We start from the raw sequence: 19,789 nt of genomic DNA on the forward strand, positions 1-19,789 counted from the left end.
ACCTGGTCATAGAAAGAGACTAGGTTGGTCAGGCACGATCTGCCCGCCACAAACCCATGCTGGTTTCCCCTCAGCATAATTTGTCCTGCTGGGCTCTCACAAATGTGAGCCTTGATAATTTTTTCAAATACTTTACCAAGGATGGAGGTGAGACTGACCGGCCTATAGTTGCCCGGGTCCTCCTTCCTCCCCTTTTTGAAAATGGGGACCACGTTAGCCCTTTTCCAGTCCTCTGGGACTTGGCCTGTGCGCCACGAGCATTCGAATATTCCCGCCAGTGGCTCTGCAATGACGTCGGCCAGTGCCTTCAGCACCCTCGGATGGAGCCCATCCGGGCCTGCCGACTTAAAGGCATCCAGTTCTTCCAAGTGACTCTGCACCACCTCAGGATCTACACATGGAAGTCTGGCGCCTTGCTGCTGCCTCTCTACAACCCCAGTGAGAGACTTGTCGTGCCCCTCGCTTAGGAACACTGAGGCAAAGAACTCGTTGAGGAGTTCAGCCTTGTCCCCCCTGTCTGTCACCAATTGCTTCTGCCCATTTAGCAGGGGTCCTATTCCTCCCTGGGCCTTCCTTTTACTCCCTAGATATCTAAAAAACAATTTCTTGTCCTTTACTTGGGTTGCCATCCTCAGTTCCATGGTAGCTTTGGCCCGCCTAACTGCCTCCCTACAAGCACGAGCAGAGGAGGTATATTCATCTTTAGTGATCTCACCCTGTTTCCACTTTTTATGTGCTCCCCTTTTGGCCCTTAGGCTGCCCTGGATTTCTCTGGTCAGCCATGGAAGCCTCCTGGCCCCTTTCCCTCTTTTGCCTCGCTCGGGGATCGTCTTGCTTTGTGCCCAAAGGATCGTTTCCTTTAGGCACAGCCACCCTTCTTGGGCACCCATCCCAACAAAACTCCTACTCTGCAGTGCTTCCTTGACTAATCGCCTGAGTGCAATGAGATCAGCTTTGCTAAAGTCTAGCACTTTCACCCTACTAGTTACCTTACCCACTCGCCGTCTTATGTTGAATTCTATTATAAGGTGATCACTGTCTCCCAGATAGGGGACCTCCAGATTGGTAGCTATCATGTCATCTCCCGTTGCCAATACCAGATCCAGTACGGCATTCCCCCTAGTGGGACCATGCACCTCCTGTGTCAGGTGGAGGTCCTGTACACAAGTTAGAAACCTGCGTGAGCAATGGGACCTTGCTGTCTGCGTCTCCCAGCAGATGTCCGGGTAGTTTAGGTCCCCCATGACTACCGCCTCTTTAGCTTTTATGGTCTCCGAGAGTTGCCTCAGGAGCCCCGCATCTATTTCTTCCCCTTGGTGTGGGGGTCTGTAACAGACCCCTACCACCAAATCCCTTTCTCCTTGCCCCCCATGTAGCCTAACCCACAATCCTTCTACTTCCTCAACCTCGGATTCTGTCTTGATGAGGGTTGATGTGTATTGCTCACTGACATAAAGTGCAACCCCCCCCCACTTTCTTCCCCGACCTGTCCTTTCTATACAATCTATAGCCCTCAATATGTACCGCCCAGTCATGGGATGAATCCCACCAGGTCTCTGTTAGCCCCACTAAGTCATAGGTGTTTAGTGCAAGCAGGAGCGCTAGTTCATCCTGCTTGTTCTCCATGCTCCTAGCATTAGTATATAGGCACTTGAGCCCTGCGACTGGTGCCTTTGCTGCCCCCCCGCTCCCAGTCCCATGGGGCCCATTGTTTCTTACCTTCTTGTTCCTTACCTGTTCTGTTGTGCTGGCCTCCCCATGGCTTTCAGGTTCCCAATGTTCTCCTTCTTCAGGCTGGGCTGTCCTTGTGGGTGCCACATGGCTTGGTGGTCCACAGCTTCCCCTGCCCTCGTACTCCCCTCCCCCCGACGAGCCTAGTTTAAAGCCCGCCGGAGGAGATCCGCCAACCTAGAAGAAAACACACGCTTACCTTTGGGGGACAGGTGAAGCCCATCCCAGCTGAGCATGTCCCTCGTCGTGATGTGCGGGTCATTGTCCAGGAAGCCGAAGCCTGCCTCGAGACACCACTGCCGAAGCCGCCAGTTGGTCTCTCTGATGCAGTTCTCCTGCCGTCTTCCTCATCTGGTCACTGGTAGGATGGAAGAGAAAACCACCTGGGCACCGAACTCCTTCAGCACGCCGCCCAGAGCACAGTAGTCCGCCATCAAGTGATCGGGGGTTCTCCTGGCCGCATCATTAGTACCCACATGGACTAGGACCATGGGGTAATAATCGGTGGGCTTGATCCTGGCCTGGATTACCTCTGTCACATCCCGAATCTTTGCTCCAGGGAGGCAGCATACCTCTCGTGCCGAGGGGTCCTGGCGACAGATGGGTCCTTCCATACCTCTCAGGATGGAGTCTCCTATGACGAGCACTCGTCGCCTCCTCCTCTGGGTCATCGTGGATCACTTGATCTGTTTGGAGTGTGAAGAACGTGGTGTTTCTTCTTGCCCAAGGGTGTCCTCCTCCCCTTCCATCTCCTGCAGGGTCGCCAGGGCCTCGTACCTGTTCACCAGTCGGACTGGAGAAGCTGGTACCGGTTCGCTGCGTGCCGCTCCGGTCCTGGCTGTGACCGTCTGCCACTCTGCTGTGGAGGATATTCCCCGGGGTGCTTCTTCCCTGGGTGCCTGGGCCTGCAGGGAAAGGAAATAACTGTCAATTTCATCCTCCGCCTCCCTGATCCCCCTCAGCCTGCTAACCTCCTCCCGGAGCTCCCTCACCTGCGCCTCCAGAGCCCTAAGACGGGCACCTGCTGGACAGGTGTGGGGGCCACCAATCTCTGCTCCCCCTGGCCCTGCTGGGGATACCCCACAGGCCAGGAGGTAGGGGGACACCGGCTCCCCCATGGGCTCGGTCTGGGTGGAGGCCTCAGACCTGCCCCTGGTAGCCTTGTCAATTAATGCCCCTAAGACAGATTCATGCCTGAGGACATGGATAGGACCAATGGGACCCTATCTGCAGGGAACATGTGGATCCACAAGACACAAACTCAGGGACTTTGGGGAGCAGGCTCCCAATATAAAATATACTTGCCATCAAGTGAGTAGTTCCTCCACTAGGAGGTGTTATGGCCACTCTTGGGGGCCAGTCCTGTCATAGACCGTCCTTGGGTGCATGGCGGCTCTGGCTCCAGTTCAGGTCTGGAACAGCACCAGCAGTGGCAAATTTAACTCCAGCCTGGGCATGCATCAGCAGCTGCTTAGGCCTAGGACAGCAATGGGGTGGGTAGCAGGGGCGGTAAGGCAAGCACACCCAGGTATGCCCTCCTGCCTCCAAGAGCCATGTTGCCAAGAGTCAGATAGAGTGGCTCTGAAGGTTAAATCTGGCTCATGAACTATGTGTTTGACACTCCTGCTTTACATTCTTGCTGCCAGACCCATCTTGGCTTCTGCTGACAGCCCTCCTGCAGCCCACACAGCCACCTGCAACAAGCCAGCACTCTTCATCCTAGTACCCAGGACCAAACTACCACTCTGGGAGTAGGGTGCCAGGGACTTGCTGATAGTGGTGGGCCACCTCCTCAGAGTTTGAGAGGGGCTACTAACATACCTTGCTATGGTCCCCTGTGCTGGGTCTTGGCATGTTCTCAAGGGGCTGATGCCAGAGTGACATACCTTCAATTCCTTCTTCACTAGAGTTGTGCTGAAAGGGGGAGCAATTAACTCAGGGTCTTGGAAAAATACTGGGGATGTCTGGCAGTTATTGCCTATTCTGCAGTGTTATTCTGTTCCTTAACTGTTAGTCCCCAGTTATTTCACTAATGGGCATCTGGGGACGTCATTTCTGACATCTTTAAGGCATTATCACTGGTCATAACCATTTCCAAACTTACCTGCTGCAAAGAGCTGCACAGCCCCTGCCGCTTAAACATACAGACCCCACCTCAAGTTCCTGTGGAAAGTAGGCTTAGTTTGGTGGCCACATCTTATCACCTGGCAGGGGAAACTCCATGGCCAGGAAGCTGGGCAGGGGAAATCCCATGACAAAGGTGATGCACTTAAAATGGCACTGTGTAGTGGACAGTTGCACCCTTGTCTGCTTGTGGACAGGACTCCCTTTGAGAGCCTCCTAGTTAGCTTCCCACTGGCCAGCTTCGAGTGGGAGGATCTTGGCTACACGCAGACTTTATGGAAATGGGAGACTCCTCCCTAGCTTGCTCCTGCGGCCATATGGCTGAGGGCAACTGAAACTCGGGGGTATCTGAACCCCAAGCCTCTGGGCTTGGGCTTGCATGTAGGATGCCTGCCAAAGGATTTGGAAGTATCTGGAGCCTCAGGCTGGGGTGGAGGATACTTGCTGGTAGCAGGGCCACATACGGCTCTTGAGGGATTCAAATGGATTTGGACCTGATCTGGCTAATTTGACTGGGACATGAAACAATTTCCTTAAAATATTATCATCTTCCTGCTGCTGTTCAGTGGCCTATTGGAGGTGTTCAACCATGGCAGGCCACTGACAGCCAGCTATGGGCACCTCCCCCTTGCCCCTTGGGTGGTAGGCTGCAGTCTGATAATACGCATGGAGTGAACAAAGTAGTATAGTAAAAACACAGATCAGCCCCCAGAACTAAGAAGAAGGAATTGAATGTCTTGAGAGAAGATAATATGAACTTTTGCCTGACTTCAACTTTGTTTGAGATTTGGCATAGCCATTGTGGCCCAGGGACTCTGCTTACTTTATTGCTACTAACTAGTGAATGATGGTTTTTCATAGATTGTAAGGCTGGAAGGGACCTTGGAAGATCATTGGGTCCAGCCCCCTTCACCTAGCAGGAAAGATAACTGGGGGTCAAGTGACCCCAGCAAGGTGACTGTCTAGTCTCCTCTTGAAGATTTCCAGGGTAGGTGATTGCACCACCTCTGGAGGGAGCTTATTCCACAGTCTGGACATCCTGACTGTGAAGAAGTTTTTCCTAATACTGAGCCTCAATTAATCTTCCAGGAGTCTGTGGTCATTACTCCTGGTTTTCCCCTTGGGTGCCCGGGTGAACAGTTGCTCACCGAGCCCTTGATGTGCTCCCTTAGTGTAGCAGTAAGCTGTTACCAGGTCTCCTCTCAGCCGCCTTTTCCTCAGGCTGAAGAGTCCCAGATCCCTCAGCCTTCCCTCGTATGGCTTGCCGTCTAAGACTCTGATCATACGGGTGGCTCTTCTTTGGACTCTGTCAAGCTTGTTCACATCTTTGTTAGTGTGGTGTCCAGAACTGGACACAGTACTTCAGCTGTGGTCTCACCACTGCTGAGTAGTAGAGCTGTGCAAAGCTTCAGGTGGTGATTCGATTTGGAGGAGATTGAGCCCGATTCAGTGGCCGAATCTCTGAATCTGAATGGAATCAGGGGACCAATTTAAAGGTCCAAATCGATTCAAAGCTCTCCGAATCTTCGGAAAAGATTTGGAGAGCTTTCATGATTCAGGCAGTTCCCCAGTGGCTGCAGCAGGGAGCTGCAGCTGACTCTGAGCTGGTAAGTACTAGGGGCAGGGGAGAGGACCATGAAGGGGATTCCTGCCAGCCCCCCCACTCCCCACCAGCGCTGCCAGGTGGGGGGGGGGGCAATCCCCACTGCCCCCCACCAACCCACACTGCATGGGGGGCTCTGCCACGTGCCCCCCAACCCCCCCATGCTCCCCCAGCCCCCCCTACAGGTGCCTCGCCTGGGCCAGCTCCAGCCCTTTAAGAATAAAACAAACAGAAAAGCCCTGGGACTCACCACTCCTGCAGTGGCTTTGGGGCTTTGGGAGCTCATGCAGAGCCCCCACATGGCACAGGGCAGTGTGGGGCAGCGGGGATCACCCACCACTGGCAGGAGTGGTGAGTCTGGGGGGGGTTTTGTTGTTTTTTTTTTCTTAAAGGGCTGAAGCTGGCCCAGGCGGGGCACCCATAGGGATCGCCCCCCGCCCAGCAGCACCTGCTGAGTCGGGGCTTTTTTTTCCCCAAGTGCTGGGCAGGTGGGGCAGCCATTGCTGGGCTGGGAGACTGGGCAGGGGATGGGCCTGGCCTGGCTGATTTGGAGATTCGGAGATTCAGCTGCTACTGAATCTCTGAATCAGGTTTGTCCGAATTGAATCGGGACAGTGATTCAAATCACCGAATCGAATCACTGTCCCCCAAATTGGCCAAATCTTAATCTGAAATGAATACTAGCCACTTCACACAGGCCTACTGAGTCGAGCAGAAGAATCACCTCCTTGGTTTTGCTAGAGATGCATTGATCGATACATGCCAGAGTATTATTTGCCCTACTGGCTACAGCAGGGGTGGGCAAAATGTGGCCTGTGGGCCAGATGTCGTCCATCAGGCCATTCAGTCTAGCCTGTGGGGCCCCTACAAAATTTAGAAAATTAATATTTATCTGACCCTGGCTGCCTATCATGAGGCCTTTGATGGCTTGCCAAAACTCTAAGTGGCCCTCTGCCCAAAATAATTGCCCGCCCCTGGGCTACAGGATCGCACTGCTGGTTCATATTCCTACTTGGCCTGTTATTACCCCCAGGTCCCTTTCATTCATGATGCTGTTCAGCTTGGTGCTGCCAAGCCTGTAGGTGTGTTGGGGGTTGCTCATCCCGAGGCGAAGGCCTTTATATTTCTCAACGTTGAACTATAAACCATTGAGCTCTTTTGTTTAAGAAGAGTTTCCTAAGATGGAATACTTCACTGCATGTGACTTTGCACCTACTCAATCCAATTGAAGAGGGGAGTTCCTACCTAGTAGCTATGCCAGATACCTTTCTAAGGTATTGGGGGTGTAGCTAGGGGATGCAGGGACTGGAAAGCTGCATCAGAGTTTAAGGATTCAGGTATTCATCCACTCTAGAAGCAATGCCTGGACTGGTTTTGTAACATGAGAGTTGGTGGGTGCTTGTGGGGATGCAACAGTGTGCATTTTTCACATACAAAGCAAAGTCCCAAGGGCAGTCTGACTGTGAAACTCGAGTGGAGCTGAGCCTACTCACAAAAGTTAAAATAGAAAATATTGATGACAATTGCATAGTGCAAGAGAATGTAAGTTTGTGGCTGGACCTTTTGATAAGAAATAATGAGGCATCGCTCCTAGCTTATCTTAATATATTTATGATGATTTTAGCAGGCTCCTGTTTGTCTGGTGTGTAACTGTGTGAAATGTCTATCCTTGATTAATTAGTATAGTAAATATTTCTTTGCAATTAACTTGTGTTTATGTGTAGGATGAGACATTCTCCATGTGGGCTTTGATAGGTGTCTCCTGATTTATTCTTGTTTTGCCTCAAGTTGTTCCCTTGAGCTTCCAAGGATGACTCCTCAAAAACCATGTGTTTTTCCTGGTTGTTAATCCATTTCTTGATATGTTCCAACTTAGTAGAAATTGATAACCTCTTTTTACTGAGGAAGGCAATAAAATCAAAATTGGGACTTCCTGATAACCAGTAATGAACAGTTTGATTAACAAGGTTTCCCTGTCATTTACTGCTTGGGATTTTCTCTTGATTTACACAATTACAAGAATGCTTTGAAGATGCTGAGCTAAAGGATATAAAAGAGGAACAAAACAGTTAATAGCTTCAGGAATGAGAAATCATTCTGATAAGAACTGCTACTGCACCAAGCTGATCTGGTGAACAGATCCAGCTTTGAGAAATTGACTGACTGAGACCACCTCTTGCCTGTATTGGTGAGAAGCTAGCACTTTTACAGTTAAGTATACTGGACTTTGCTTAGCTTTAGGTTCATTTAACAGTGATTAAATAAAGCCTTTCTGTCATTCATCGAACGAGTTGTTGTATTAGTCCTTTATACAGTCCTGAATCCTATTTCATCACTTAACACGGTCCTTACAGATATCTCTTGGTAGGTGAAATATGCCAGGAACAGAATCGTGGCTGTAGAATCGTTTATTGTGTCAGCATTGCTGGGTTTTTGGTTGTAGCCATGTTGGTCTAAGGACATAGGCAGGAAAGGTTCTTTGAATAAATGTGATATCTTTTATTAGACCAACTGAGTAGTTGGAAAAAAGTTCTTAGCAAGCTTTTGGGTCCATCACCATTCTTCAGGCATTCTTCAGGCATTTGAGACTCCAAGGAATGAGAGAAGCTAAAAGTGTGGCAGAATGTCAGTAAAGACTCCCTATGCCTAAAGAAGGGTGATTGCGTTTGAAAGCTTGCTAAGAACTTTTTTCCAACTACTCAGTTGGTCTAATAAAAGATATTACATCTATTCAAAGAACCTTGCCTGCCTGTGTCAGCATTAGGCATGTTTCTGTGCTTCCTCCTAGAGTACCTGGGGTCTCATGGCATGCTGATGCCGGTCATCTTGTTGCCTCAGGAACTTGTAATTCTGAGTGGCTCTTGGAGCTCTTAATCCCTAAATTGTTTGCACATTAACACCTTTAAGCAGACAAGGTTATTTGGGTAAATCTGATATCTTTTATTAGACCAACTCAAATAGTTGGAAAGATTTTTCTTTTCAGGCTGAGGAAGCAACTGCAGTTGGTGTGTGCTCTTCCTGGATGGAATAGTAAAAAAGCCAGAGCCTGGCATGCATGCAGGGAAGCCAGTCAGTGAAGATGTAAGTGGAGGAGTCAATGGGTAAGAGACAGGTTGGGGGGGAGGCAGGGGAGGGAAATGAATGTAGCTGGTAAATAGTGGAGAGGTACCAGGGGAGTCAGATGTTAGGCAGGTTGTAATGTGTTAGAATGGATGCGTTTCAATACTGACAAGTGCAGGGTGCTGCACTTGGGCAGTAGTAACCAGCAGCACACTTATAAGATGGGAAACTCCCTTCTTGAGAGCACAGAGGCAGAAAGGGATCTTGGAGTCATTATTGACTCCAAGATGAACATGGGCTGACAATGCGAGGTCACGGTCGGTAGGGCTAACTGGACCTTATCGTGCATCTCAAGTAGGTCCAAGAAGGTGATCCTCCCCCTCTAGGCGACACTGGTCAGGCCGCAGCTGGAGTACTGTGTCCAGTTCTGGGCACCCCACTTCAATGTTGAGAGGGTCCAGAGGAGGGCCACCTGTATGATCCGGGGACAGCAGGGCAGACCCTACAACGAGAGGTTACGGGACCTGAACCTGTTTAGCCTTCACAAGAGAAGACTGAGGGGGGACCTTGTGACCATCTATAAACTCACTAGGGGGGACCAGAAGGGTTTGGGGGAGACCTTGTTTCCCCTAGCACCCCCCAGGATAACAAGGAATAACGGCCACAAGTTGTTGGAGAGTAGGAACTGTAAGAACTACTTCACAGTTAAGGTGGCTAGGATCTGGAACCAACTTCCAAGAGAAGTGGTGCTGGCTCCTACCCTGGGGGTCTTTAAGAAGTAGCTTGATGCCTAACTGGCTGGGATCATTTGAGCCCAGTTTTCTTCCTGCCCAGGCAGCGGGTCGGACCTGAAGATCTACAAGGTCCCTTCCGACCCTACTTCTATGATTCTATGATAAATCCAATCTCTTTATTTAGTCCAAGATTTTTTTGTCTCCAGGAGGTTGATGAAAAGTGAAGTTCATACGCTCATCTGTGAAAAGTGTTTTGCAAATTCCTTTTGAGGATTAGAACTGAGGGATTGGACAGAGTAGTTTTCTTGTGAGAAATGTGCCCCCACAGGTAACTGGGTATTCCTCTTTGATAGATTACCGGTTCATTCTGGTGCGCAGTTGTTGTTTGGTCTCTCCAACATATTTTCCATCAGGGCGTTTGGTGCATTGGATGAGATGTATTACATTTCTGGAGGTGCAGCTGTAAGATCTGGGAATGCTGATGACTCTGTTGTGGAGTGTAATGAGTGTGGGGATGGTGGAGATATGTTGGCAGGCTTTACACTTCTTGTCATGGAATGGTCTGGATCTATTTGGTGTGTTTTGGGCCATAGGAAGTTTGCTATAAAAACTGGATTTATGACACATCATATAACCTACTTAACATCTGACTCCCCAGGTATCTCTCCACTATTTACCAGCTACATTCATTCCCCATCTCCCAGTCTCTCTCTCACCCACTGACTCCTCAATTTACATCTTCACTGACTGGCTTTCTTGCATGCACCCCAGCCTCTGCCTTCTTTACTATTCATTCCATCCAGGAAGAACACACACCAACTGCAGATTCTTCCTCAGCCTGATGAAGGGTATTTTATACCCGAAAGCTTACAAAGAAGAATTTTTCTAACTATTTGAGTTGGTCTAATAAAAGATACCAGATTTACCCAAAGAACTTTGTTTGCTTATATCCTTAAACCAACATGGCTACAACCTATACCACTGTTAACACCTTAAAGTGGTTTTAGGCAGACGAGGCTCTTTGGGTACATCCAATAACTTTTATTAGGCCAGCTCAAATAGTTGGAAAAATAAAGTGGTTTTATGCACTAGTTATGGGGTTTCATTATGGTGTGGCCACTCCCGACACCATGTGACACTGAAGTTTGAAGTCCTCCAGAAGAAGCCTGTCCTAGCTCACCAGCCACCTAGTGACAACTCACAGCTACAGCTCTGCTCACCAGGCCTCTAGTAACTAGTCACAGCTGTGTAGGTAGGGAACAGCCAGAGGAGGCATCTAGACTAAGGGTGTGACTACTCCAAACTCCAAACTAGCACTAACACCAATCAACATTTGTGCAACTTACAACATAAGGTGTAACAAGGCCCCCAGAGAATGTGCAGTCACAGCTGTTCAGTGGAATGGCTTGCTGGGCTTGCAGCCAAGGTCCCCTGGAAGCTAGCAGCCATAATAGGAGAGACACTTGGAGCCTCTAGGCCCCATGCAGTACTGAGGCCATGATAGATATTACACTTTACAACCGATAATGTGTTACAACCCATAACATGATACACGTGCATGGGGTTAAATTTCATTTAGGGGTCCAATCATTGTGTGATAACTAAAGCTCAATGGACATAGTTTAGCTGAAACAGATGTAGTTGAACCAGGTTCTCTGACTGGTTTTGTAAGTCTTTCATGTAAATGTGATTTAGGGTCTGTCATTGTTGAGAGTTATGTAGTTTGTCCACCAGGTATAGCTCCAGAGCCTGCAATTTCTTATCTCCAGGCTTGGGATGGGCAGGGGAAGCACACTTACTAGAACAGCTTCTGGGAAGCCAGGCTGGGAGTTCTAGACTGGCATCACCCCAGGTTGGTCACCACTTCCTGGGAACAGGAGACAGTGACTGTAGTTTCAAGGAAGCAGAACCTGCTTCTCCATTTCTGGTACCTCCTGCTGGCCTCTGCTAGGAACTATCATTTCTAGATGTTAAATCTGGTACCAATCTACCCAAGCACTGGTGCTGTCCCAGGGTAGAAGGCAGGGATGGGGGTGGGCTTTGGCTAGTGCAGGGATAGCAGGCTCCTGAGCTAGCCAGACCTGTCTGGCCAGTTCCTCTTATGTCTATGTGGGAGAAAGGGGAGGGGTGTTGCATGTTTGCTTCAGTTGTCTTGATTCCTGGAGCCCTTTTGTCCTGTCCCACTGTTCCTGGAGCCCTTTTGTCATGTCCCACTGTGTCCCCTTTTGTCCAGGTCTGGGAACCAGCTTTTCACACTGAGTGTCTGGGGCAGAGGCATGTCCCTAGGGTTACCACTAACTTTCCACTTATGGCACACTCCCCCTTGGTATCCCCTGCCCTCCCTCCCCTACCCTCCTTGCACAAGAAGCATGTTGAGAGCTTGGCTCTCCCCAGTCCTCCAGGCCCAAACCCTGCCCATGAGGGTCCCATAGCTGGCTCCTGCCTCCCTCTTTATTTCCCCTGCCTCTGTGTGGCCAATTATTCTGAAATCTAGAAGTAAAGGAGGATCCTCCCACCTTTCTCATCCCCCTCCTTCCTTCCTGTTATTTGCCCCAGTTTAAAATGCCTTAGCTCCTCTGGTCTGGGTACTCTCCTTCCCAGTTGCATCATGGTGCTTTCTGACGGTGAATACTCCTAGCTGGATAGAAGTGGGGCCTTACTGTTAGCCAAAATTTGCTTCTCTTTGACCTCAGACTGTTGGGGGAGGCTTTTTCCCCTTTCCTATTTCCTCCAGATGGAAGAGCCCCCTTTATCACACCCAGGATCCCCTCCCTTGGAAAGCTCTCAGACACTAATTTTTCTACCAGTCAGTTTTCCCACCTGATCAGCTGAAGAGATTGAACTGTGGATGTTGACCATAATGAGAGGTTAAGATTTTGACGAGTTGCTACCAGTGCTTAGATACCCCTAGGGATGTGGTTGAAGGGTCTTGCACTTCTCCACAGGGTCAACCAGTCACTAGGTTTGAGGCCAGGAAGGAGTTGTTCACACAGGTCACACTGTCCCAGACTGGATGTGTCTACACAAGACACTTACTGTGCAGCTGATTAATTAACTGTGCAGTAAGTGTTTTGGTATCTACACCTGCACCCCTTTTAGGGTGCACAAAACTTGGCAGCGGGGTAATCTTGTAAAATACAAGTACTACCCTGCTATGGAGTTTTTTCATGTGCAGCAGCGCATGTGTGGATGCTACCCCCACTGTCTTGGGTGCATCAGTGCAGGCGCTGCCTGCCAGCTAGCTAGCCCCACACTGAGAAACTCTGTGCCTCAGCCAGCTAGGGCAGAATCTACATGTGGGCAGCGGCACCCAAAAAACTCCAGACCAATAAGCTCTGTAGTTTTATTTACATTAATCATGTGTAGACATAGGCAACTGGTAGGGGGTACATGGGGGTGCATGTGCACCCCCGATGGCCAACACTGATGCTGTCGGTAGGGCTGGTGCCCCCCCTGACAGGGTCAGTGGCTTCTGCAGGTGCCACCCCCCCCCCCCAGGTTCAAGAAGCACCAGTCACTCATGTGTAGACATGCCTGCTGTGGGGGATTTTGCCTGGAGCACTGAGGCCTGGTCCTTTCCCTGGGACCCTCTAAGCATCTGTTTTTTAATAATTTTTGTTTCAATGTGTTACCCTGCTGTCTGTGGTATGTTGGAGGATGCATGAAGTGTTGAGTGCTTTGTGACTGCCATGTAATAGGTTGGAGGGGATGATATATAGGGGTCTTCAGGCAAATGGCCACCTGTTTCCTGTGTTCACAAGGCTCACTGCCTTGGGAGGCCCATCCCCATCCTATGCTCTAGGGTTACCATATGTCTGGGTTTTCCCAGACATGTCCTCTTCTTCGGTCCTCACATCTCCACCTAGGTGGTGTTTTTAAAGTATCAATAAATGTCCAGGATTTTGGATTTTGCTCTGCTCAGCGTCAAAGTTTTTTCCCTGGCACTGGGCTGCAGCAGGGTGAGGGAGGCACCTGCTCCTACAGTATGCGGGCTGGGTGGGGGAAGGAGAGATGGCAGGGAGCTGCACACAGGGGTGGGCCAGCCAGGAGATGCTTGCAGTGCTGGGGGACCAGGGAGCTGCAGGTAAGGAGTCGGGGGTACCAGCAGGGCTCAGTGGGTGGAGGGGGGGGGGTGGAGGTAAGGCACTGCAGGTCAGGCGTGAGGGACACCAGGAGGGCTGGGAGGCTGTGGTTTGTGAATGAGGAGCATCAGGGAGGGCAAGAGACTAGGTTGGGAGCACAGGGAACAGGCAGTGCCAGGGGCTGCATGTTGGGAGTGCGAGGCATCAGCCGAGGGGGCAGGGCTGTAGCTTGGGAGTGAGGAGCAGAAGCAGGGTATGGGCATCTCACTGCCCCCCATATTATCCTCCCCCTGTAGGCCATGAGTGGCTCTTTCTCATCCCCTGCTGCGTTTTCAAGAACTTTTTTGTCTGATGCTCAGTTCCCGCCTGCCTCCTTTTCTCATGCTGCCTCTCAGGCAGCAAAGGAGTCCTCTGTAAAACCAGCTCTTCATTTCCTTCTGGATCTGCACAAAATGTCTCAGCACCAGCTCCATGTTACACCTTCACCAGCAGCATCTCATCTCCTCTGGGGACATCTCCTAAGTGTGTGTCCATATGCTGCTCCTTAGAACATCAGAACTGTAGGACTGGTCTGTTCTCTGAACGTCTAATGCCTAGCACAGTGGCAGGCTGATCCAGAAGTGGGACTTGAGGGTGCTAACCGTCAGCACTATGGGACAATGCATGGAGCTATATAAGCACATACTGAGTACATCTTTGATTTATACACAGTTGTGCATGTGGCTAACATTGGCTTTCTTCTTTCAAGTTAAATGGATACAGTGGTAAAACCTGTTAGTGAAGGGCAATAGAGTTGGAAGCAAGAGAAGTCAGTGCCCAAGGTAATTAGCCATGTGGTGAAGGCTAAACAGAAATAACAGGGGAGAGGCTTCCCTGAGACAGAGAGAGAGGGAAAAAGCAATTAGTGAGCAATCGACTTGGTAACTGCTACCATTGTAAAGTTAAGGGCCCCTTGACCACAAACAATGGTGGGATGGGCATTTCCCCCCCACCTTCCCTTCCCCTGACAAAGGAAACCAGGCTCAGAATAGCAAGCAAATAAAATTTATTCTTTACGGAGAGGAAAGCTTTAATTTACTTTATTTACTTTATTTGCATATATATATTAATTACAGCTAAATTAAAGCTAAACTAGTGAAACTAACTATTTAAATATTAAATATTAAATATTTAAGCATGTATATACATTTATTTATTTTAAGGTTAAATATTTAAGCTTTCAGAGTATTTAAACTAAAGCTAAATTAAATTAAATAGATATATTTTCTGTCTAGAACAGCACCACCCAAAGCATGAAAATTTGAACTACATGAATCTACTATGTAAAAACCATCATGGCATCTAAGCACCATCCAGTGGCGCTATGAGGTACATAACACACGTGAACAAATGAATGTATATCATCCCTCAGGTGCATCTAAATCCGATGTAGTTGAATCCACATTTAGATAAATCACTTGCAAGCATATCAAGGCCTCTGGTGATCAGCAGGGATCCGGATTTTCTGTTTCCCATGGAAAAACAGAGAAAACTATGGATTTCCCATTTTTATGAGAGAAAACACGGATTTTCTCTTTTAGCAGAGAAACCCATGGATTTCCCCCTTTTGCAAAGAGCTCTGCAGGCTGGCTGAGTTCCAGCCTGCAAGAGCTGTTTGCAAAAGGAGCGGGGAAACCCCCCAACCCTGCCCAGAGGGGAAGGGAGAGGGGGAAGGGTGGGGCCCAATGCTTGCACTTACCGGAGGCTGCTACAGGCTCACTCTTCTTGGAGGTAAGTGGGGCTTGGGGGTTGTGGGGTGGGGCAGGGCTGTGTGGGAAGCTGGCTGGGAGCTGAGGGAGCAGGGAGGTTTGCAGATGGCTGGACACTCCATCCGGGAGGGGTTTGCAGCCTCCCCGCTTCCAGCTGGAGTGCCTGGCCAGCTGCAAACCACCACCACTCCCAGCCAGCTGCAAATCTCCCTTCCTAGCCAGAGTGCCCAGCTGGGGAGTGCCCAAGCTGGCTGGGGGCTGAGGGAGTGGGAAGGCTGCAAACCCCCTGCCTCCTGACTGGATTGCCCAGCCAGCTACAAACCTCCCCGCTTCCTCAGCCCCCAATCAGCTTGGGCACTCTGGCCCAGAGTGGGAGAGGTTCGCAACCCCCCAGGTACTCCAGGGGGGGAGCCTGTTCCAAACAGTTGGCACTCGGCTTGTAAAGAAGCTTTTCCTCATATCTAGCCTGAAGTGATCTTCAATCAGATAGTGCCCATTATTTCTTGTCCTTCCCTGGGGAGCCTTGGTAAATAGATGCTCCTTCAAACCCTGATGTATGCCCCTGATATAGGCTGCAACCAAGTCCCACCTAAGTCTTCTCTTTTCCAGGCTGAACAATCTCAAGTTCCTCAGCCTCTCCTTATATTTCTTGGTCTCCAGGCCTCTAATCATGCATGTGACCATCCTCTGGACTCTCTTGAGCTTCTCTACTGCTTACCTCTATTGCTTTATTTAGCCTATGCTTGAACTCCCCTGTGGTTCAGTGGTAGAATCCTTGTCTGCCACCCAGGAGGCCTGGATTCTCTTCCTGGATGTTTATACAAATACAGCTATGAAGGCACCAAATGTCTGGACTCAGTCTGGCCTTTGGATTCTGTCTCAGTGTCCTAAAGGGGGCGGGGATAGAAAGTCTGGGCAGCCTCCACCCCTCCAAAACTCCTGCTTAGGCATATGCATTGAAGGTCTGGGTGACCTCTCATGCATACACCATGATCCAGAAGGATAGACAGTTGCCAAACACACCTCATGCTTATTTGACTGTGGCCTTGAAGGGAGGGGGACCATTCAGAGTACTTGCTGAGTTCCCTCCTTGCTCAAGATGGCAAGGAGGTCCATGACCTCTGCCCATCTGCAAGTGGTAGAGCACTAAGCAGATGTGGCAGAAAAGTTGCACAGACATTATGGAAGCTGGTACACAGGTGATATGCTTCAAAAGGATCCTTGATATTGTCCCAGAACAGAAGACATAGAGTCCTCAGGGTAGATGTCAGACAAAGCAAAGTTGCAACATGCCTTTGCACCTGGCTAGCACATGCCAAGCAGGTCTGTGACACCCCCCCCAACCATAGCAGTTGAGTTCAGTGTGACTCACAGAGGCAGCTCTTTGGAACCAGGGGGGTTTGGAAGCAAAGCATTGTGTGTTTGGGAAAGACCAACCAAGTCCTTGTTTTGCTTTGCTGGAAGGTGCAAATTAACATGAAGTGATTCCCAGTGAAGCATTTCAAAGTTGCTCCTTTTTTTTCCGGGATCGTTTTTGGAGCAGAACAGCCATTCCTAAAACACTTCATTGTGAGTGTGCATCTGCACCTTCAATTTTTGGAGCACTTTAAAGGAACCTAGAATGCTTCAAAACCTATGTCTGTCCATGTCCATTGACCCCCAGGGAGCAGGAGGGAAGGTAATTCAGGGCCTGCTCCAGCCAGCCCCTACTGTATTTCCTTAGGTGGTGGCAGTGTGATGGGATGCAGGAGTCCTCTCCATGTGCCATCTCTTGGGAATGGAGTTGGCAGGCACAGAACCAATTTGTTGGGGCTCAGAGCAGGGGGAGGGCAGAGTCTTAGGAGATACTCTTTCTGGGGAGCCTTAGTCCTAGACATGTGGCTGAACCCAGTTCTTCCCCTGATTTTTCGTCCCCTCTGGCAGGGAACTAAGGACCATCTCTGAGGACCCTGGCAGTCAGTGCCGCTCTGCATCCTCCGATAGAAATGTAGAATCATAGGGAAAGAGGGCTGGAAGGAGGTCATCTAGTCCAACCCCCACTGCTCAAGACAGGAACATGCCTGTCTAGTCCTGATTATGCTATGTATGTTATCGGAACTTGTGTATTCTTTCTTTTCATACCCTCATTAATATGAATGTTTGGGGGGCTACTTAGGCCAGTCTTTACTGCTTGTAGATAGAAGTATGCAAACATAAAGGGCAGGTGGATCAGATCCTGTTTGTCCCCAGACTCTTTCTTCCAAAATTATGAAGTTTGTAGGCACACAAGTGTTGTGTGTGGAAAACTGGGCAAAGGTCATTGAGGGGTCAGCAGTGGGGTGGCCCTCAGTTCCAGCACAGGAGCAGGAGAACCATAAGACAGCATTTATTCCTTGAATGGTTTTGTGGATCATCAATTTCACAAAGGGAAAGACACTTGTGGGTAGAAGCCTCTGTGGTGTGGTCAGGTGGAAACCTGATACTCAGTGGGCATGTCTACATGTGTGCCTAACTGTGTAAGTTGTTACCGCACAGTCATTTAGTACTTGCTTTATGGTGACATAGCATCTTGTGTAGACGCCCCTAGTTTCTAAAAGAGCTGAAATCCCTGAGCCTGCTGTTGAGCAGGTTGAAGACTAAAAGAACAGGAGTTGCAAAGGTAACCTGAAGAGGACCAGTGTCAGTGGTACAGTAACATCCTCTGACCCCCAACAAGGCACTGGTGACCTCCTAGTGGCAGTGGTAGACCCCCAGAGACAGAGTAGCGTCTTCAGTAGTGGAATGGTGGTAACTCTAGTGTGGGGTTCCTTACCCAGGACTCGTTGCTTTGGATGTTGTAGGTATTAGAGCCCACGGACCACAGTGGCCCTTCGTGGCAGAGAGAAGCAGGGTTTCCAGAGTGAGCCTTCCTACCTAGCACCTGCCACTTTTGGCTGGGTTAGGTGGTAGAGCCCCTGGATAGAAGCCATGGGTGAGACTTCCTTCCCAACAGACTGGGATAGGTGGTAACTCCCCTGGGTTGGTTTGATAGTGACTCTTAACTGTTTGAAGTTTCATTTAATGTTTAATGGGGGGGGGGGGGGGGTTTAAAGGTTGGTATTTGTCCCTTTTCCCCTGTTATAAACCCTGCTTTAGTTTCATGTTGTTTGAGAGTAGGGAATTTTGTTCACTTTGGAACATTCCGTTAAAATGTATTTTCCCAGGCTTATGAGTAGGGCTCTAGCCAGAACAGAAAGTTTGTCTTAAAGCCGTAACTTTGAAACTGACCCTTGTTTCTGCCATCCAGTGACTGGCAGAAGGGTCACACCTGTCTAAAACATCCCAGCCAAGTGTTTGTCTAACCTGCCCTTTAAAAACTTTCAGGGATGAAGCTTCCACAACCTCTCACAATAGCCTGTTTAGCCATCCTCGTAGCAAGAAAATTCTTCCTAATATCCAATCTAAATTTCCCTTGCTTCAATTTAAGACTGTTACACCTTGTCCTGTTCTCTGAAGCCACAGAGAACTATTTATCTCCATCTTCTTTATAACCAGCCTTCAGGTATTTGAAGACCTTTATTAAATCTCCTCCTCAATTTTCTTTTATCCAGGTTAAATAATCCCAGTTTTTCCAGCCCTTCCTTGTAAATCAAGTATCGCAGACCTTTAATGATTTTTTTCACTCTGCTGTACTCTAATTTGTCGACATCTTGAAGTGGGGTGCCCATACAACAGGGGCAGGCAATTATTTTGGGCAGAGGACCGCTTACTGAGTTTTGGCAAGCGATTGAGGGCTGCATGACAGGCAGCCCAGGGCAGATAAATATTCATTTTCTAAAATTTTTAGGGGCCCCTAGGGCCGGATAGAATGGCCTGGCGGGCCGCATCCGGTCCCTGGGCCGCATTTTGTCCACCCTGCCACACAGCCTAGATCTAGATAGTCATCCCTCCATCTGTATTTGTACATGCAATTGCTCTGTCCCAAGGGCAGGTCTTTGTACTTGTCCTTTATGAATTTAATCTGACTGATTGCAGACCAGCCCATCCAAGTCATTCTGGATGCTAGTCTTATCCTCTGGAGTCTGCAATTCCACCCAACTTGATGCCTGCAAATTTGCTAAACATGCACTTAGTTCCATCATCCAAATCATCAATAAAGATGTTAAACAATACCTGACCTAAGACAGACCCCTAGGGAACCCTACTTGATACCTCCTCCCACCAGGGCATTGATGGATACTCCAAACCAGGAGGGTCTGGAGAGGCACCCTGGAGCAGGAAGGACAGAGATGCTCCCCAGGGAGTCTGAGTGAACCTAAGTGGAGGCCCTGCAGGGTAGAACTGCAGAAGGGATTTAGGTCTGAGGCAGGAACAACTCCTCTGAGATGATGCATCAGTCTAGACAGAACTGGGTGCAAATTGTTATGTGCAATCCACTGTAGGTTATGGTTAGACACCACGACTCCTGGGTGCAAAATGGAGCCCTCATGGTTAGAACAGAGGGCTGGGTGTCAGCGTCTTTGGATACTATTTGTAGCACTGGCAAGGGCAAAGCAGGGTCTGGGAGGCGGGACTTCTTGGACCCCTTCTTCTGGCTCTGCCAGTTCCCATTAGTGATGTGGTATGTGTCTTTGCCCCCACTTGATACCTCCTCCCACCACAGCATTGATGGATACTCCAAACTAGGAGGGTCTGGAGAGGCACCCTGAAGCAGGAAGGACAGAGATGCTCCCCAGGGAGTCTGAGTGC

The sequence above is a fragment of the Alligator mississippiensis genome, chromosome 5, assembly GCF_030867095.1.
Source record: "Alligator mississippiensis isolate rAllMis1 chromosome 5, rAllMis1, whole genome shotgun sequence".
In the NCBI taxonomy this organism is placed as follows: domain Eukaryota; kingdom Metazoa; phylum Chordata; order Crocodylia; family Alligatoridae; genus Alligator; species Alligator mississippiensis.